Source organism: Camelus ferus, chromosome 36 (assembly GCF_009834535.1).
Source record: "Camelus ferus isolate YT-003-E chromosome 36, BCGSAC_Cfer_1.0, whole genome shotgun sequence".
Classification (NCBI taxonomy): Eukaryota; Metazoa; Chordata; class Mammalia; order Artiodactyla; family Camelidae; genus Camelus; species Camelus ferus.
The window spans coordinates 21,419,123-21,441,197 of record NC_045731.1 but is presented as its reverse complement, the minus strand read 5'-3'; the positions used below and the strand labels follow the sequence as shown (position 1 = coordinate 21,441,197).

Genomic DNA, 22,075 nt, shown 5'->3' with positions numbered 1-22,075 from the left:
AGAAAGTCCTCTACTTTTACAACCTCTAAGTAGTGCGGTGGTTCTTTGGGTGAGATGAGGGATGCCAGAGTATTTTGTTGGGAAACTACAGTGGCATGACAAGTATTCTAGGACTGGTTACAGTTGAATCTCTACTTCCTGTATCCTGGACTGATTATAGAGGCAATGTTAGTGTGGTAACCAGCTTCTGAATGCAAGAGTAGCTAGGAAGGCAACAGAGGAAATAGAAGGTATATAAAGTAATGAAGGGACTTCAGGGCAGTACAAATGGTGACTTTGACACCACCAGCTGCTGACGTGAACTTGGCAGGAATTTGTGAGAAGTGGTGGGTGTCATTGCAAGCAGGAGAGTCCTGCAGCTTTTGGGGTGAACAGGCAAAGGGGAGAGCAGATATGGTGGCCACCCGGGGGCTGAGTATTTGTGTCCTGAATGTGAAAATGTCTGGTCCCCTGTTCAATTTTGCAGCCACAACTTCACATGACTCAGGGCATTATTTCCACCAGAAAACCATAAAAACATAAACAACCTCTGTTTCCCAAAGTGTTTGTTCTCGATCTGAGATGATTGTCCTGTGGTGGGAGGTAAGTGGGCGATGGGGCCTATTACATCACTCTCTTTCACTAAAAGTCTACCTCGCTGCTTTTCACCCTACTCCTAGAGGTGCTGTCATTCTGTTACACTTAGACCTGTAAGTCGGGCTTGCCCGAATCCTCACGTGAAGCGGGACGGTTATGTGCAGTTTTAAAAAATTGCTTGGGTCATGTGGTCCTTTGTTCCCTCCATTGGAAATCACTATTCCAGAGCAAATAGTATGCATCTATAGAAACTATATTGTTTGTAAGATGTCTTCAGAAGTTCTGCAGTAGGTTTAAATATTTGCTTGGCGATGGCATCTTGATTGTTTGAAGGAGGCAACCCTCACTAGGGGCTTTGTTTGCTTCCTGTCTGAGAGTTCTTTTACTGGCAGCAGAGTGTTCGTAGGCAGCGTTAGAAAGTTACCTGGTGTGAGAAGCCGAATTTGCCCGCAGCTGGGAATTGGCAGAAGAGTCAGTTATGGAAGGAAGGCTTTAGGATTATCTGGTAGCAGAGTTCTGGGATCCAAACCCTGGGAAACCTCAGCTTTTGTAGAGTATGTTCTGTAACAATAGGCTATTGGAAAATTTTAACACTTGTTATGGTATGTAGAGATGGGGAAAGACTTAAAAGTGAAAGAACCTTAAAAAAGAATCTCCAAATATTTTAAAGAAGACAGTTCTCAGAATGAGAGCTTTTGTGGAAAAGACTAGTTCTTCACTTCACAGGGGAAGCAGGGAGAAGGTGTAACTGCACTTACGGTAACTTAAAAGGTAAACCTTACCCTCCCACTTGGCTGTGTCCTGGTGTCCGTTCATCTTCCACATCTGTAGCTTTAGACATGATGTGTCATTTTCTGGTACTCCATTCTGCTTGTGAGTGAGAGACTGACACAAAGTCACACAGCAATTGAAAAATTGCGCAAAAGACTTTATTGTTAAAAATGTAGACCTGTGGCAGGGTGCTGCATTTGCAAGGGACTTTCAGTACAGAGAACACTTAAAACAATGCAGTGTTATTTCTTTTTTTATTCCTTTAAGCCTTTGAATAGAAGGTATTCTTTGCAGTGTTTCTGGAGTACATCAGAACAAGCAGGAACTAAAAATAGCTTTAAGAAAGCACCAGTATAGACATTGCTTATAGTATGGTATCTGTCTCAAAGTAAATTCTTTAAAGCAAGAAGTTGTAACTCTCAATTTCTTAAGCAAATATAAACATTATTGACTCTTAATGGCATTCTTTGTGGGGTGAAGCTGCTTTTGCTTCCATTCTGAGCATTGAAAGGCCTTCTAGGATACTTCTACCAGTCCTCAATATTTTATTTTCCCTCTGTTGTGAACTTGTTATTAAACTTGAAGCAGATATAAATATCATTAACTTGCTACATATGTAGATATTCAGTGTTACATAGTCAGAAACTTTGTGTATATCACACATATCTACATAATTCCCCCCTTTCCAACCGTGTTCCTGATGAAAGGATGGAGGGAAATGGCATTATGGGGATATGTCTTACAGTACACAGTGTTTCCCCTGTTCCCCTACCACATCTGGATGTTCTTCATCTTTCGGCTTCTAGACTTACTAGCTATTTTTCTTAAGCCAGGTGTATCTCATCCCCCTGCGCACACACACATGCGTACACACACACACACACACACACACACACACACACACACATTCTGCCATAGGGAGTAGCGTGCACCATCCCATTCTCCCACTCCAGTTCTGGAGCCACCCCCTGGAGTCAGTGTCTTGCATGAATTCATTTGTAAGTTCCTTTAAAAACTCGAGTTGTCGGGAAATAGGACTAAAATACACACCTAGTAGGCAGGCCCTCAAGGAAAACTGCTAAAGTTAATGCCAGGTTATCTTAATGTTTGAGTACCTGGGTTACATGTTTCCCTGTACTACCTGTGTGAACCATGATTCCCAAATTTCTGTCCCCGCTAGACTTTTTCTCTCCAAATCTGGATTCTAACAACCTTCTGATGATTTGACATCTTCACTTCAAACACTGATATCTTAAAAACAACATGTGTAAAAACTGAGAATTTGGAAACCCTAGCCGCAAAACAGGATACTTGTGCAGCCTCCAATTTCAGGTAGAAGAAACTACACTACATAAATATATATACGGAAGTTAAAAGCTTCAACACGGTTTAACTGTGAAAACTGCAGGTACTTCAAACCGGCACTAGGAAACAGACTGAGAAACAAGAGTAAGTGTTTCAGCTGCAACCCGTACATTTTGTGCTAGATGAACGAACGTCTCTCCACATGCTCAGTTCTGAGAGATAAGTATGGGTGAAAGCCGTCCTTCACCAAGCTTGTTGGGAACACAAGATTTCTTTTCAGGTGCAAACTACACTATCTACATATATACGGGGAGGTACTAGCTTCAACTCTGTTTTACAGTGAAAACAGCAGGAAATTCAAACAGTCACTATGAAACATACTGAGACCAGACTACGTGATTATTCTGCAACACGTTCACTTTGTGCTAGATGAACGAAAGTCTCCCACATGCTAAGTTCTGAGAGATAACTGTGTGTGAAAGCCATACTTCATATTCCATGTTGGAAACACAAAGTGATTTTCAGTTCCAAAAAACACTACATACATACAAATGGGGAGGTAAAAGCACAAAATCGGTTTTACAGTGAAAAATGCAGGAAATTCAAACCGGCACTTGAAAACACACTGAGAAAAAGAGAAAGGGTTTCCCCAGCAACCCGTTCAATTTGTGCTAGTTGAAAGATGGTCTCTCCACATGCTCAGTTCTGTGAGATAATTGTGTTTGAAAGCCAACCTTCACATAGCTTGTTGGGAACAGAAAGTTTCTTTTCAGTTGGAAACAGCACTATTTACATATATATGGGGAGGTAATAGCTCCAACTCAGTTTTAGAGTGAAAACTGTAGGAACTTCAAACAGGCACTTGGAAACAGACTGAGAAAACTGAGTAAAAGTTTCTCCTGCAACCCGTTCCCTTGGTGCTAGATGAACGAACGTCTCTCCACATGCTAAGTTCTGAGAGGTAAGAGTGTGTGAAAGCCGTCCTTCACCTAGCTTGTTGGGAACACAAAGTTTCTATACAGTTGCAAACTACACTCCATACATATATATGGGGAGGTACTAGATCCAACTCGGTTTTACAGTGAAAACTGCAGGGACTATGAAACACAATGAGGAAACTGAGTAAAAGTTTCTACTGCAACCCGTTCCCTTTGTGCTAAATGAAACAACGTCTCTCCACATGCTCAGTTCTGAGAGATAAGTGTGTGTGAAAGCCGTCCTTCACCTAGCTTTTTGGGAAAAGACAGTATCTATACAGTTGCAAAATACTCTCCATACATATATATGGGGAGGTACTAGCTCCAACTCAGTTTTAGAGTGAAAACTGCAGGATCTTCAAACCGGCACTTGGAAACAGACTGAGAAACCAGAGTAAATGTTTATCCTGCAAACTGTTCCCTTTGTGCTAGATGAACGAACGTCTCTCCACATGCTCATTTCTGAGAGATATTTGTGTGAGAAAGCTGTATTTCACTAAGCTTGTTTGAAACACAAAGTTTCCATACAGTTGCAAACTACATTCCATACATATATAAGGGGTGGTACTAGATCCAACTCGGTTTTACAGTGCAACCTGAAGGAACATGAAACCGGCACTATGAAACACACTGAGAAAACTGTGTAAAAGTTTCTACTGCAACCCGTTCCCTTTGTGCTAGATGAACGAACGTCTCTCCACATGCTCAGTTCTGAGAAATAAGTGTGTCTGAAAGCCGTCCTTCACCTAACTTTTTGGGAACACACAGCTTCAATACAGTTGCAAACTACTCTCCATACATATATATGGGGAGGTACTAGCTCCAACTCGGTTTTACAGTGAAAACTGCAGGAACTTCAAACCGGCACTAGGAAACAGACTGAGAAAACTGAGTAAAAGTTTCTGCTGCAACTCGTTCCCTTTGTGCTAGATGAACGAGCGTCTCTCCACATGCTCATTTCTGAGAGATAAGTGTGTGTGAAAGCCTTCCTTCACCTAGCTTGTTGGGAACAGACAGATTCTGTACAGTTGCAAACTACTCTCCATACATATATATGGGAAGCTACTAGCTCCAAAACTTTTTTACAGTGAAAAGTGTAGGAACTTCTAACTGGCAGTTGGAAAAAGACTGAGAAAACTGAGTAAAAGTTTAACCTGCAAACCGTTCCCTTGGTGCTAGTTGAAAGAACGTCTCTCCACATGCTCAGTTCTGAGAGATAAGTGTGTTTGAAAGCCGTCCTTCACCTAGCGTGTTGGGAACACAAAGTTCCTATAAAATTGCAAACTACTTTGCATACATATATAAGGGGTTGTACTAGATCCAACTCGGTTTTACAGTGAAAACTGAAGGAATTTCAAACCGGCACTAGGAAACACACTGAGAAACCAGTGTAAAATTTTCTCGTGCAACCCGTTCCCTTTGTGCTAGATGAACGAGCGTCTCTCCACATGCTCAGTTCTGAGAGATAAGTGTGTGTGAAAGCCGTCCTTCACATAGCTTGATGGGAACACAAAGTTTCTATAAAGTTGCAAACTACTATCCGTACATATATGTGGGGAGGTACTCGATCCAATTCGGTTTTACAGTGAAAATTGCAGGAGCTTCAAACCGGCACTTGGAAACAGACTGAGAAAACTGATTAAATGTTTCTCCTACAACCCCTTCCCTTTGAGCTAGATGAACGAAAGTCTCTCCACATTCTCAGTTCTGAGAGATATGTGTGTGTGTAAGCCATCCTTCAGCTAGCTTGTTGGGAACACAAAGTTTCTATACAGTTGCAAACTACACTCCATACATATAAACGGGTAGGTACTAGGTCCAACTCGATTTTACAGTGAAAACTGATGGAACTTGAAACCGGCACTTGGAAACAGACTGAGAAACCAGAGAAAAAGTTTCTCCTGCAAACTGTTCCTTTTGTGCTAAATGAACGAACGTCTCTCCACATGCTCAGTTCTGAGAGATAAGTGTGTGTGAAAGCCGTCCTTCACCTAGCTTTTTGGGAACAGACAGTTTATATACAGTTGCAAAGTACTCTCCATACATATATATGAGGAAGTACTAGATCCAACTCGGTTTTACAGTGAAAACTGCAGGAACGTCAAACCGCCACTAGGAAACACACTGAGAAAACTGCGTAAATGTTTCTCCTGCAACCCGTTCCATTTGTGCTACATGAACCAACGTCTTTCCAAATGCTCAGTTCTGAGAGATATGTGTGTGTGAAAGCCGTCCTTCAACTAGTTGTAGGGAACACAAAGTTTCTATACAGTTGCAAACTACTCTCCATACGTATATATGAGGAAGTACTAGATCCAACTCGGTTTTACAGTGAAAACTGCATGGAACTCAACACGGCACTAGGAAACAGACTGAGAAAACTGATTAAAAGTTTCTACTGCAACCCGTCCCTTTTTGCTAAATGAACGAACGTCTCTCCACATGCTCAGTTCTGAGAGATAAGTGTGTGTGAAAGCCGTCCTGCACCTAGATTGTTGGGAACACAAAGTTTCTATACATTTGCAAACAACACTCCAAAAATATATATGGGTAGGTACTAGATCCAACACGGATTTACAGTGAAAACTGCAGGAACTTCAAACCGGCACTTGGAAACAGTCTGAGAAAACTGAGTAATAGTTTCTCCTGCAAACTGTTCACTTTGTGCTAGATGAACGAACGTCTCTCCTCATGCTCATTTCTGAGATATATGTGTGTTTGAAAGCCGTCCTTCATCTAGCTTTTTGGAACACAAAGTTTCTATAAATTTGCAAACTACTCTCCATACATATATACGGGGTGGTACTAGCTCCAACTCGGTTTTACAGTGAAATCTGCAGGAACTTCAAAACTGCACTAGGATACACACTGAGAAAACTGAGTAAAAGTTTCTCCTGCAATCCGTTCCCTTTGTGTAAGTTGAAAGAACGTCTCTCCACATGCTCATTTCTGAGAGACAAGTGTGTGTGAAAGCCGTCTTTCACCTAGCTTGTTGGGAACACAAAGTTTCTATAAATTTGCAAACTACTCTCAATAAATATATATGGGGATGTATTAGACCCAATTCTGTTTTACAGTGAAAACTGAAGGAACTCAACACGGCACTAGGAAAGAGACTGAGAATACTGATTAAAAGTTTCTACTGCAACCCGTCCCTTTGTGCTAAATGAACGAACGTCTCTCCAAATGCTCAGTTCTGAGAGATAAGTGTGTGTGAAAGCCGTCCTTCACCTAGCTTGTTGGGAACAGACAGTTTCTATACAGTTGCAAACTACTCTCCATACATATATATGGGGAGGTAGAAGCTCCTACCCGGTTTTACATTGAAAACTGCAGGAACTTCAAACCGGCACTTGGAAACAGAGAAACCAGAGTAAAATGTCCTCCTGCAAACCTTTCGCTTTGTGCTAGTTGAACGAACGTCTCTCCACTTGCTCAGTTCTGAGAGATAAGTGTGTGTGAAAGCCGTCTTTCACCTAGCTTCTTGGGAACACAAAGTTTCTATAAAGTTGCAAACTACTCTCCATAAATATATATGGGGATGTACTAGCTCCAATTCTCTTTTCCATTGAAAACTGCAGGAACTTCAAACCGGCTCTTGAAAACAGACTGGGAAACCAGAGAAGAAGTTTTTCCTGCAACCTGTTCATTTTGTGCTAGATAAAATAACGTCTCTCCTCATGCTAAGTTCTGAGAAATAAGTGTTTGTGAAAGCCGTCCCTCACTTAGCTTGTTAGAAACACAAAGTTTCTATACAGTTGCAAACTACACTGGATACATATATACGGAGAGGTACTAGCTCCAACATGGTTTTAAAGTGATAACAGCAGGAACTTCAAACCGGCACTAGGAAACACACTAAGAAACCTGAGTAAAAGTTTCTCCTGCAACCCGTTCCATTTGAGTTGGATGAAAGAACGTCTCTACACATCCTCAGTTCTGAGAGATATGTGTGTGTGAAAGCCGTCCTTCACCTAGCATGTTGGGAACACGAAGTTTCTATACAGTTGCAAACTACACTCCATAAATATATATGGGGAGATACTAGCTCCAACTCGGTTTTACAGTGAAAACTGTAGGAATTTCAAACCTGCACTAGGATACACACTGAGAAAACTGAGTAAAAGTTTCTCCTGCAAACCATTCCCTTGGTGCTAGTTGAACGAAAGTCTCTCCACATGCTCAATTCTGAGAGATAAGTTTGTGCAAAAGCCGTCCTACACCTAGCATGTTGGGAACAAAAAGATTCTATAAATTTGCAAACTACTCTCAATAAATATGTATGGGGATGTACTAGACCCAATTCTGTTTTACAGTGAAAACTGCAGGAACTCAACACGGCACTAGGAAAGAGACTGAGAATACTGATTAAAAGTTTCTACTGCAACCCGTCCCTTTGTGCTAAATGAACGAACGTCTCTCCAAATGCTCAGTTCTGAGAGATAAGTGTGTGTGAAAGCCGTCCTTCACCTAGCTTGTTGGGAACAGACAGTTTCTATACAGTTGCAAACTACTCTCCATACATATATATGGGGAGGTAGAAGCTCCTACCCGGTTTTACAATGAAAACTGCAGGAACTTCAAACCGGCACTTGGAAACAGAGAAACCAGAGTAAATTGTTCTCCTGCAACCCTTTCGCTTTGTGCTAGTTGAACGAACGTCTCTCCACTTGCTTAGTTCTGAGAGATAAGTGTGTGTGAAAGCGGTCCTTCACATAGCTTGTTGGGAACACAAAGTTTATATAAAGTTGCAAACTACTCTCCATACGTATATATGAGGAAGTACTAGATCCAACTAGGTTTTACAGTGAAAACTGCATGGAACTCAACACGGCACTAGGAAACAGACTGAGAAAACTGATTAAAAGTTTCTACTGCAACCCGTCCCTTTGTGCTAAATGAACGAACATCTCTCCACATGCTCAGTTCTGAGAGATAAGTTTGTTTGAAAGCCGTCCTTCACCTAGCGTGTTGGGAACACAAAGTTCCTATAAAATTGCAAACTACTTTACATACATATATAAGGGGAGGTGCTAGCTCCAACTCAGTTTTACAGTGAAAACTGCAGGAAGTTCAAACCGGCACTAGGAAACAGACTGAGAAAACTGAGTAAATGTTTCTAATGCAACCCGTCCCTTTGTGCTAAATGAACGAACGTCTCTCCACATGCTCAGTTCTGAGAGATAAGTGTGTGTGAAAGCCGTCCTGCACCTAGATTGTTGGGAACACAAAGTTTCTATACATTTGCAAACAACACTCCAAAAATATATATGGGTAGGTACTAGATCCAACTCGGATTTACAGTGAAATCTGCAGGAACTTCAAAGCGGCACTTGGAAACAGTCTGAGAAAACTGAGTAATAGTTTCTCCTGCAAACTGTTCACTTTGTGCTAGATGAACGAACGTCTCTCCTCATGCTCATTTCTGAGATATATGTGTGTTTGAAAGCCGTCCTTCACCTAGCTTTTTTGGAACACAAAGTTTCTATAAATTTGCAAACTACTCTCCATACATATATACGGGGTGGTACTAGCTCCAACTCGGTTTTACAGTGAAATCTGCAGGAACTTCAAAACTGCACTAGGATACACACTGAGAAAACTGAGTAAAAGTTTCTCCTGCAATCCGTTCCCTTTGTGTAAGTTGAAAGAACGTCTCTCCACATGCTCATTTCTGAGAGATAAGTGTGTGTGAAAGCCGTCTTTCACCTAGCTTCTTGGGAACACAAAGTTTCTATAAAGTTGCAAACTACTCTCCATAAATATATATGGGGATGAACTAGCTCCAATTCTCTTTTACATTGAAAACTGCAGGAACTTCAAACCGGCTCTTGAAAACAGACTGGGAAACCAGAGAAGAAGTTTTTCCTGCAACCTGTTCATTTTGTGCTAGATAAAATAACGTCTCTCCTCTTGCTAAGTTCTGAGAGATAAGTGTTTGTTAAAGCCGTCCTTCACATAGCTTGTTAGAAACACAAAGTTTCTATACAGTTGCAAACTACACTGGATACATATATACGGAGAGGTACTAGCTCCAACATGGTTTTAAAGTGATAACAGCAGGAACTTCAAACCGGCACTAGGAAACACACTAAGAAACCTGAGTAAAAGTTTCTCCTGCAACCCGTTCCATTTGAGTTGGATGAAAGAACGTCTCTACACATGCTCAGTTCTGAGAGATATGTGTGTGTGAAAGCCGTCCTTCACCTAGCATGTTGGGAACACGAAGTTTCTATACAGTTGCAAACTACAATCCATAAATATATATGGGGAGATACTAGCTCCAACTCGGTTTTACAGTGAAAACTGTAGGAATTTCTAACCTGCACTAGGATACACACTGAGAAAACTGAGTAAAAGTTTCTCCTGCAACCCATTCCCTTGGTGCTAGTTGAACGAATGTCTCTCCACATGCTCAATTCTGAGATATAACTTTGTGCAAAAGCCGTCCTACACCTAGCATGTTGGGAACACAAAGTTTCTATAAATTTGCAAACTACTCTCAATAAATATATATGGGGATGTACTAGACCCAATTCTGTTTTACAGTGAAAACTGAAGGAACTCAACACGGCACTAGGAAAGAGACTGAGAATACTGATTAAAAGTTTCTACTGCAACCCGTCCCTTTGTGCTAAATGAACGAACGTCTCTCCAAATGCTCAGTTCTGAGAGATAAGTGTGTGTGAAAGCCGTCCTTCACCTAGCTTGTTGGGAACAGACAGTTTCTATACAGTTGCAAACTACTCTCCATACATATATATGGGGAGGTAGAAGCTCCTACCCGGTTTTACAATGAAAACTGCAGGAACTTCAAACCGGCACTTGGAAACAGAGAAACCAGAGTAAAATGTTCTCCTGCAACCCTTTCGTTTTGTGCTAGTTGAACGAATGTCTCTCCACTTGCTCAGATCTGAGAGATAAGTGTGTGTGAAAGCGGTCCTTCACATAGCTTGTTGGGAACACAAAGTTTATATAAAGTTGCAAACTACTTTCCATACATATATACGGGGAGGTACTAGCTCCAACACGGTTTTACAGTGAAAACTGCAGGAAATTCAAACCGGCACTTGGAAACAGTCTGAGAAACCAGTGTAAATGTTTCTCCTGCAAACTGTTCCCTTGGTGCTAGTTGAAAGAACGTCTCTCCACATGCTCAGTTCTGAGAGATTATTGTGTGTGAATGCCGTCCTTCAACTAGCTTGTTGGGAACACAAAGTTTCTACAAATTTGCAAAACACTCTCCATAAATATATATGGGGATGTAATAGCTCCAATTCTCTTTTACATTCAAAACTGCAGGAACTTCAAACCGGCTCTTGAAAACAGACTGGGACACCAGAGAAGAAGTTTTTCCTGCAACCTGTTCATTTTGTGCTAGATAAAATAACGTCTCTCCTCATGCTAAGTTCTGAGAAATAAGTGTTTGTGAAAGCCGTCCTTCAGTTAGCTTGTTAGAAACACAAAGTTTCTATACAGTTGCAAACTACACTGGATACATATATACGGAGAGGTACTAGCTCCAACATGGTTTTAAAGTGATAACAGCAGGAACTTCAAACCGGCACTAGGAAACACACTAAGAAACCTGAGTAAAAGTTTCTCCTGCAACCAGTTCCATTTGAGTTGAATGAAAGAACGTCTCTCCACATGCTCAGTTCTAAGAGATATGTGTGTGTGAAAGCCGTCCTTCACCTAGCATGTTGGGAACACGAAGTTTCTATACAGTTGCAAACTACACTCCATAAATATATATGGGGAGATACTAGCTCCAACTCGGTATTACAGTGAAAACTGTAGGAATTTCAAACCTGCACTAGGATACACACTGAGAAAACTGAGTAAAAGTTTCTACTGCAAACCATTCCCTTGGTGCTAGTTGAACGAATGTCTCTCCACATGCTCAATTCTGAGAGATAAGTTTGTGCAAAAGCCGTCCTACACCTAGCATGTTGGGAACACAAAGTTTCTATAAATTTGCAACTACTCTCAATAAATATATATGGGGATGTACTAGACCCAATTCTGTTTTACAGTGAAAACTGCAGGAACTCAACACGGCACTAGGAAAGAGACTGAGAATACTGATTAAAAGTTTCTACTGCAACCCGTCCCTTTGTGCTAAATGAACGAACGTCTCTCCAAATGCTCAGTTCTGAGAGATAAGTGTGTGTGAAAGCCGCCCTTCACCTAGCTTGTTGGGAACAGTCAGTTTCTATACAGTTGCAAACTACTCTCCATACATATATATGGGGAGGTAGAAGCTCCTACCCGGTTTTACATTGAAAACTGCAGGAACTACAAACAGGCACTTGGAAACAGAGAAACCAGAGTAAAATGTGCTCCTGCAACCCTTTCGCTTTGTGCTAGTTGAACGAACGTCTCTCCACTTGCTCAGTTCTGAGAGATAAGTGTGTGTGAAAGCGGTCCTTCACATAGCTTGTTGGGAACGCAAAGTTTATATAAAGTTGCAAACTACTCTTCATACATATATACGGGGAGGTACTAGCTCCAACACGGTTTTACTGTGAAAACTGCAGGAAATTCAAACCGGCACTTGGAAACAGACTGAGAATCCAGTGTAATGTTTCTCCTGCAAACAGTTCCCTTGGTTCTAGTTGAACGAACGTCTCTCCACATGCTCAGTTCTGAGAGATAATTGTGTGTGAATGCCGTCCTTCAACTAGCTTGTTGGGAACACAAAGTTTCTATAAATTTGCAAACCACTCTCCATAAATATATATGGGGATGTACTAGACCCAATTCTCTTTTACAGTGAAAACTGCAGGAACTCAACACGGCACTAGGAAACATACTGAGAAAACTGATTAAAAGTTTCTACTGCACCCCGTTCCCTTTTTGCTAGATGAACGAACGTCTCTCCACATGCTCAGTTCTGAGAGATAAGTGTGTGTGAAAGCCGTCCTTCACCTAGCTTGTTGGGAACTCAAAGTTTCTATACAGTTGCAAACTACAATCCAAACACATATATGGGAAGTTAGTAGATCCAACACTGTTTTACAGTGAAAACTGCAGGAATTACAAACCGGCACTTAGAAACAGACTGAGAAACCAGAGAAAAAGTTTCTCCTGCAACCTGTTCGTTTTGTGCTATATAAATGAACGTCTCTCCACATGCTCAGTTCTGAGAGTTATGTGTGTGTGAAAGCAGTCCTTCACTTAGTTTGTTTGAAACACAAAGTTTCTATACAGTTGCAAACTACTCTCCAAACATATATATGGGCAGGTACTAACTCCAACACTGTTTTACAGTGATAAAAGCAGGAACGTCTACCCGGCACTAGGAAACACTATGAGAAACATGAGTAAAACTTTCTCCTGCAACACGTTCCCTTTGTGCTAGATGAACGAACGTCTCTCCAAATGCTCAGTTCTGAGAAATATATGTGAGTGAAAACCGTCCTTCACCTAGCTTTTTGGGAACACACAGTTTCTATACAGTTGCAAACTACTCTACACACATATATATGGGGAGGTACAAGCTTCAACTCGGTTTTATAGTGATATCTGCAGGAACTTCAAACCGGCATTTGGAAACAGACTGAGAAACCAGAGTAAAAGTTTCTCCTGCAACCCGTTTCTTTGAGCTAGATGAAAGAACGTTTCTCCACATGCTCAGTTCTGAGAGATAAGTGTGTGTGAAAGCCGTACTTCACCTAGCTTTTTGGGAACACAAAGTTTCTATACAGTTGAAAACTACTCTCCTTACATATATATGGGGAAGTACTAGCTCAAACTCGGTTTTACAGTGAAATCTGCAGGAACTTCAAAACGGCATTAGGAAACAGACTGAGAAACCAGAGTAAAATTTTCTCCTGCAACCCGCTCCCTTTGAGATAGATGAACGAACGTCTCTCCACATGCTCAGTTCTGAGAGATATGTGTGTGTGAAAGCCATCCTTCACCTAGCTTGATGGGAAAAGACAGTTTCTATACAGTTGCAAACAACTCTCCATACATATATATGGGGAGGTACTAGCTCCAACTCGGTTTTGCATTGAAAACTGCAGGAAATTGAAACCGGCACTTGGAAACAGACTGAGAATCCAGAGTAAATGTTCTCCTGCAAACTGTTCCCCTTTGTGTTAGATGAACGAAAGTCTTTCCACATGCTAAGTTCTGAGAGATAAGTGTGTGTGAAAGCCGTCCTTCACCTAGCTTGTTGGGAACTCAAAGTTTCTATACTGTTGCAAACTACACTCCAAACACATATACGGGGAGGAACTAGCTCCAACTCGATTTTACAGTCAAAACTGTAGGAACTTCAAAACTGCACTAGGATACACACTGAGAAAACTGAGTAAAATTTTCTCCTGCAAACAGTTCCATTGGTGCTAGTTGAACGAACTTCTCTCCACATGCTCAGTTCTGTGAGATAAGTGTGTGTGAAAGCCGTCCTTCACCTAGATTGTTGGGAACACAAAGTTTCTATAAAGTTGCAAAATACTCTCCATACATATATACGGGTAGGTACTAGGTCCAACTCGGTTTTACAGTGAAAACTGAAGGAACTTGAAACCGGCACTAGGAAACACACTAAGAAACCTGAGTAAAAGATTCCCCTGCAACCCGTTCCGTTTGTGCTAAATGAACGAACGTCTCTCCACATGCTCAGTTCTCAGAGATAAGTGTGTGTGAAAGCCGTCCTTCACCTAGCTTTTTGGGAACAGACAGTTTCTATATAGTTGCAAACTACTCTCCATACATATATATGTGGAGGTACTAGCTCCAACTCGGTTTTACAGTGAAAACTGCATGAACTTCAATCCGGCACTAAGAAACAGACTGAGAAACCAGAGAAAAACATTCTCCTGTAACGTGTTCCTTTTGTGTTATATAAACGAACGTCTCTCCACATGCTCAGTTCTGATAAATATGTGTGTGTGAAAGCCGTCCTTCACATAGCATGTTGGAACACAAAGTTTCTATAGAGTTGCAATCTACTCTACACACATATATATGATTAGGTACTAGCTCCAACTCGGTATTACAGTGAAAACTGCAGGAACTTCAAACCGGCACTAGGAAACAGACTGAGAAAACTGAGTAAAAGTTTCTCCTGCAACCCGTTCCCTTTGTGCTAGATGAACGAACGTCTCCCCACATGCTCTGTTCTAAGATATAAGTGTGTGTGAAAGCCGTCCTTCACCTAGCTTGTTGGGAACACAAAGTTCCTTTAAAGTTGCAAACTACTCTCCTTAAATATAAACGGGGAGGTACTAGCTCCAACTCGGTTTACAGTGAAAACTGAAGGAACATGAAACCGGCACTTGGAAACAGACTGAGAAACCAGAGAAAAATATTTTCCTGCAACCCTTTCCCTTTGTGCTCGATGAAAGAACTTCTCTCCACATGCTCAGTTCTGACAGATAATTGTGTGTGAAAGCCGTACTTCACCTAGCTTGTTGGGAATATAAAGTTTCTATACAGTTGAAAACTACACTCCTTACATATATATGGGTTGGTACCAGCTCAAACTCGGTTTTAAAGTGAAAACTGCTGGAACTTCAAACCTGCACTAGGATACACACTGAAAAAACTGAGTAAAAGTTTCACCTGCAACACGTTCCATTTGTGCTAGTTGAACGAACGTCTCTCCACATGCTCATTTCTGAGAGATAAGTGTGTGTGAAAGCCGTCATTCATATAGCATGTTGGGAACTCAAAGTTTCTATACAGTTGCAAACTACAATCCAAAATCATATATGGGGAGGTACAAGATCCAACACGGTTTTACAGTGAAAACTGCAGGAATTTCAAACCGGCACTAAGAAACACACTGAGAAACCAGAGAAAAACATTCTCCTGTAACGTGTTCCTTTTGTGTTATATAAACGAACGTCTCTCCACATGCTCAGTTCTGATAGATATGTGTGTGTGAAAGCCGTCCTTCACATAGCATGTTGGAACACAAAGTTTCTATACAGTTGCTAACTACTCTTCATACATATATATGGGGAGGTACTAGCTCCAAATCGGTTTTACAGTGATAAATGCAGGAACGTCAACCAGGCACTAGGAAACACACTGAGAAAACTGATTAAAACTTTCTCCTGCAACCCGTTCCCTTTGTGCTAGATGAACGAACGTCTCTCCACATGCTCAGTTCTGTGAGATATATGTGAGTGAAAGCTGTCCTTCACCTAACTTTTTGGGAACAGACAGTTTCTATACAGTTGCAAACTACTCTACACACATATATATGAGGAGGTACTAGCTCCAAATCTGTATTACAGTGAAAACTGCAGGAACTTCAAACCGGCACTAGGAAACACACTGAGAAACCTGAGTAAAAGTTTCTCCTGCAACAAGTTCCCTTTGTGCTAGTTGAACGAACGTCTCTCCACATGCTCAGTTCTGAGAGATAAGTGTGTGTGAAAGCCGTCCTTCACCTAGCTTTTTGGGAAAAGACAGTTTCTTTAAGTTGCAAACTACTCTACACACATATATATGTGGTGGTAATATCTCTAACTAGGTTTTACATTGAAAAATGCAGGACGTTCAAACAGGAACTTGGAAACACACTGACAAAACCAGAGAAAATGTTCTCCTGCAAACTGTTCCCTTTGTGTTAGATGATCGAAAGTCTCTCCACATGCTCAGATCTGAGAGATAAGTGGGTGTGAAAGCCGTCCTTCACCTAGCTTGTTGGGAAATCAAAGTTTCTATACAGTTGCAAACTACAATCCAAAAACCTATATGGGGAGTTACTAGATCCAGCACTGTTTTAAAGTGAAAACTGCAGGAATTTCAAACCGACACTTAGAAACAGACTGAGAAACCAGAGAAAAACATTCTCCTGTTACCTGTTCCTTTTGTGCTATATAAACGAACTTCTCTACACATGCTCAGTTCTGAGAGTTATGTGTGTGTGAAACCCGTCCTTCACATAGCTTGTTGGAACACAAAGTTTCTATAGAGTTGCAAATTACTCTCCATACATATATATGGGAAGGTACTAGCTCCAACTCGGTTTTACAGTGAAAACTGCAGGAACATCAAACCGACACTAGGAAACAGACTGAGAAACCAGAGAAAAAGTTTCTCCTGCATCCCGTTCCCTGTGAGCTAGATGAATGAATGTCTCTCCACATGCTCAGTTCTGACAGATAAGTGTGTGTGAAGGCCGTTCTTCATCTAGCTTGTTGGGAACACATAGTTTCTTTACAGTTGCAAACTACTCTACTTACATATATATGGGGAGGTACTAGCTCCAACTGGGTTTTACAGTGAAAACTGCAGGAACATCAAACCTGCACTAGGATACACACTGAGAAACCAGACTAAATGTTTCCCTGCAACCCGTTCCCTTCGTGCTAGATGAACGATCGTCTCTCCACATGCTCAATTCTGAGAGATAAGTGTCTCTGAAAGCCGTCCTTCACCAAACTTGCTGGGAAATCAAAGTTTCCATACAGTTGCAAACTGCACTCCAAACACATATATGGGTAGGTACTAGATCCAACACTGTTTTACAGTGAAAACTGCAGGAATTTGAAACCGGCACTTAGAAACAGACTGAGAAACCAGAGAAAAATTTTCTCCTGCAACCTGTTACTTTTCTGCTAGATGAATGTACGTCTCTCCACATGCTCAGTTCTGAGAGATATGTGTGTGTGATAGCCGTCCTTCACCTAGCTTGTTGGGAAAAGACAGTTTCTATACAGTTGCAAACTACTCTCCACACAAATATATGGGGAGGTACTAGCTCCAACTCGGTTTTACATTGAAAACTGCAGGAAATTGAAACCGGCACTTAGAAACAGACTGAGAATCCAGAGTAAATGTTCTCCTGCAAACTGTTCCCCTTTGTGTTAGATGAACGAAAGTCTTTCCACATGCTAAATTCTGAGAGATATGTGTGTGTGAAAGCCGTCCTTCACCTAGCTTGTTGGGAACTGAAAGTTTCTATACATTTGCAAACTACACTCCAAACACATATACGGGGAGGAACAAGCTCCAACTCGATTTTACAGTCAAAACTATAGGAACTTCAAAACTGCTCTAGGATACACACTGAGAAAACTGAGTAAAACTTTCTCCTGCAACCCTTTCCATTGGTGCTAGTTGAACGAACGTCTCTCCACATGCTCAGGTCTGTGAGATAAGTGTGTGTGAAAGTCGTCCTTCACCTAGATTGTTGGGAACACAAAGTTTCTATAAATTTGCAAACTACTCTCCATACATATATACGGGTAGGTACTAGGTCCAACTCGGTTTTACAGTGAAAACTGAAGGAACTTGAAACCGGCACTAAAAAACAGACTGAGAAACCAGAGTAAAGTTTCTCCTGCAACCCGTTCCCTTGGTGCTAGTTGAACGAACGTCTCTCCACATGCTCAGTTCTGAGAGATAAGTGTGTGTGAAAGCCGTCCTTCACCTAGCTTGTTGGGAACACAAAGTTTCTATAAATTTGCAAACTACTCTCCATAAATATACATGGGGATGTACTAGCTCAAATACTCTTTTACAGTGAAAACTGCAGGAACTTCAAACCGGCTCTTGGAAATAGACTGAGAAACCAGAGGAGAAGTTTCTCCTGCAAACTGTTCATTTTGTGCTAGATAAAATAACGTCTCTCCACATGCTCAGTTCTGAGAGATACTTGTGTGTGAAAGCCGTCCTTCACCTAGCTTGTTGGAAACACAAATTTTCTATAAAGTTGCAAACTACTCTCCATACATATATACGGGGAGGTACTAGCTCCAACCCAGTTTTACAGTTGAAACTGCAGGAATATGAAACCGGCACTTGGAAACAGACTGAGAAACCAGAGAAAAAGATTCTCCTGCAACCCGTTCCCTTTGTGATAGTTGAACGAACGTCTCTCCACATGCTCAGTTCTGGCAGGTATGTGTGTGTGAAAGCCGTACTTCACCTAGCTTGTTGGGAACACAAAGTTTCTTTAAAGTTGCAAACGACTCTCCATACATATATATGGGGAGGTACTAGCTCCAACACAGTTTTACAGTTGAAACTGCAGCAACTTCAAACCGGCACTTGGAAACAGACTGCGAAATTAGAGAAAATGTTTCTCCTGCATCCTGTTCTTTTTGTGCTATATAAACGAACGTCTCTCCACATGCTCAGTTCTGATAAATATGTGTGTGTGAAAGCCGTCCTTCACATAGCATGTTGGAACACAAAGTTTCTATACAGCTGCAAACTACTCTCCATACATATATATGGGGAGGTACTAGCTCCAACTCGGTTTTACAGTGAAAACTGCAGGAACTTCAAACCGGCACTAGGAAACAGACTGAGAAAACTGAGTAAAAGTTTCTCCTGCAACCCGTTCCCTTTGTGCTAGATGAACGAACGTCTCCTCACATGCTCTGTTCTAAGATATAATTGTGTGTGAAAGCCGTCCTTCACCTAGCTTGTTGGGAACACAAAGTTTCTATACATTTGCAAACTACTCTCCTTACATATATATGGGGAGGTTCAAGCTCCAATTCGGTTTTACAGTGAAAACTGCAGGAACTTCATACCTGCACTAGGATACACACTAAGAAAACTGAGTAAAAGTTCCCCTGCAGCCCGTTCCCTTTGTGGTAGATGAACGAACGTCTCTCCACATGCTCAGTTCTGAGAGATAATTGTATGTGAAAGCCGTCCTTCACCTAGCTTGTTGGGAACAGACAGTTTCTATACAGTTGCAAACTACACTCCATACATATATATGGGGAGGTACTAGCTCCAACTCGGTTTTACAGTGAAAACTGCATGAACTTCAAACCGGCACTTGGAAACAGACTGAGAAACCAGAGTAAATGATTCTCCTGCAAACTGTTCCCTTTGTGTTAGATGAACGAACGTCGCTCCACATGCTCATTTCTGAGAGGTAAGTGCGTGTGAAAGCCGCCCTTCACCTAGCTTTTTGGGAACACAATGTTTCTATACAGTTGCAAAATACACTCCATATATATATATGGGGATGTACTAGATCCAAATAGGTTTTACAGTGAAAATTTCAGGGACTTCAAACCGGCACTAGGAAACAGACTGAGAAATCTGAGTAAAAGTTTCTCCTGCAACACTTTCCCTTTGAGTTAAATGAAGGAACGTCTCTCCACATGCTCAGTTCTGAGAGATACGTGTGTGTGAAAGCCGTCCTTCACCTAGCTTGTTGGGAACACAAAGTTTCTATAAAGTTGCAAACTACTCTCCATACATATATACGGGGAGGTACTAGCTCCAACACAGTTTTACAGTGAAAACTGCAGGAATTTCAAACCGGCACTTAGAAACAAGCTGAGAAACCAGAGAATAACATTCTCCTGTTACCTGTTCCTTTTGTGCTATATAAACGAACTTCTCTCCACATGCTCTGTTCTGAGAGATATGTGTGTGTGAAACCCGTCCTTCACATAGCTTGTTGGAACACAAAGTTTCTATAAAGTTGCAAACTACTCTACTTACATATATATGGGGAGGTACTAGCTCCAACTCGGTTTTACAGTGAAAACTGCAGGAACATCAAACCTGCACTAGGATACAAATTTAGAAACCAGACTAAATGTTTCCCTGCAACCCGTTCCCTTCGTGCTAGATGAACGAACGTCTCTCCACATGCTCAATTCTGAGAGATAAGTGTCTGTGAAAGCCGTCCTTCACAAACTCGCCGGGAACTCAAAGTTTCCATACAGTTGCAAATTGCACTCCAAACACATATATGGGTAGGTACTAGATCCAACTCTGTTTTACAGTGAAAACTGCAGGAATTTCAACCCGGAACTTAGAAACAGTCTGAGACACCAGAGTAAAAGTTTCTCCTGCAACCCGTTCCCTTTGTCCTAGTTGAACGAACGTCTATCCAAATGCTCAGTTCTGAGGGATAAGTGTGTGTGAAAGCCGTCTTACACCTAGATTGTTGGGTACACAAAGTTACTATAAAGTTGCAAACTACTCTCCATAAATATATACGGGGAGGTACTAACTCCAACTAGGTTTTACAGTGAAAACTGCAGGTACTTGAAACAGGAACTTGGAAAAAGACTGTGAACCAGTGTAAAAGTTTCCCCTGCAAACGGTTCGCTTTGTGCTATATGAACGAACGTCTCTACACAAGCTCAGTTCTGAGAAATAAGTGTGTGTGAAAGCCTTCCTTCACCTAGCTTGTTGGGAATACAAAGATTTATACAGTTGCAAACAACACTCCATTCATATATATGGGGATGTACTAGTTCCAACACGGTTTTACACTGAAAACTGCAGGAACTTCAAATCACCACTAGGAAACATACTGAGAAACCAGAGTAAAATTTTCTCCTGCAACCTGTTCCTTTTCTGCTAGATGAACGTACGTCTCTCCACATGCTCAGTTCTGAGAGATATGTGTGTGTGAAAGCCGTCCTTCACATAGCATGTTGGAACACAAAGTTTCTATACAGCTGCAAACTACTCTCCATACATATATATGGGGAGGTACTAGCTCCAACTCGGTTTTACAGTGAAAACTGCAGGAACTTCAAACCGGCACTAGGAAACAGACTGAGAAAACTGAGTAAAAGTTTCTCCTGCAACCCGTTCCCTTTGTGCTAGATGAACGAAGGTCTCCCCACATGCTCTGTTCTAAGATATAAGTGTGTGTGAAAGCCGTCCTTCACCTAGCTTGTTGGGAACACAAAGTTTCTATACAGTTGCAAACTACTCTCCATACATATATAAGGGGAGGTTCTAGCTCCAACTCGGTTTTACAGTTAAAACTGCAGGAACTTCAAACCGGCACTTGGAAACAGACTGAGAAACCAGAGTAAATGATTCTCCTGCAAACTGTTCCCTTTGTGCTAGATGAACGAACGTCTCTCCACATGCATAGTTCTGACAGATAAGTGTGTGTGAAAGCCGTTCTTCACCTAGCTTGTTGGGAACACAAAGTTTCTATACATTTGCAAACTACTCTCCTTACATATATATGGGGAGGTTCAAGCTCCAATTCGGTTTTACAGTGAAAACTGCAGGAACTTCATACCTGCACTAGGATACACACTAAGAAAACTGAGTAAAAGTTCCCCTGCAGCCCGTTCCCTTTGTGCTAGATGAACGAACGTCTCTCCACATGCTCAGTTCTGAGAGATAATTGTGTGTGAAAGCCGTCCTTCACCTAGCTTGTTGGGAACAGACAGTTTCTATACAGTTGCAAACTACACTCCATACATATATATGGGGAGGTACTAGCTCCAACTCGGTTTTACAGTGAAAACTGCATGAACTTCAAACCGGCACTTGGAAACAGACTGAGAAACCAGAGTAAATGATTCTCCTGCAAACTGTTCCCTTTGTGTTAGATGAACGAACGTCGCTCCACATGCTCATTTCTGAGAGGTAAGTGCGTGTGAAAGCCGCCCTTCACCTAGCTTTTTGGGAACACAATGTTTCTATACAGTTGCAAAATACACTCCATATATATATATGGGGATGTA

At 41.4% G+C, this 22,075-nt stretch overlaps 2 pseudogenes; one reads left to right on the top strand and one right to left on the bottom strand.

Annotated features, from left to right (window-relative positions):
* LOC116661733 overlaps positions 1-22,075 on the top strand; it is a 708,679-nt pseudogene that overhangs the window by 150,934 nt on the left and 535,670 nt on the right.
* Positions 1-22,075, bottom strand: part of LOC116661731 — a 322,303-nt pseudogene that overhangs the window by 229,619 nt on the left and 70,609 nt on the right.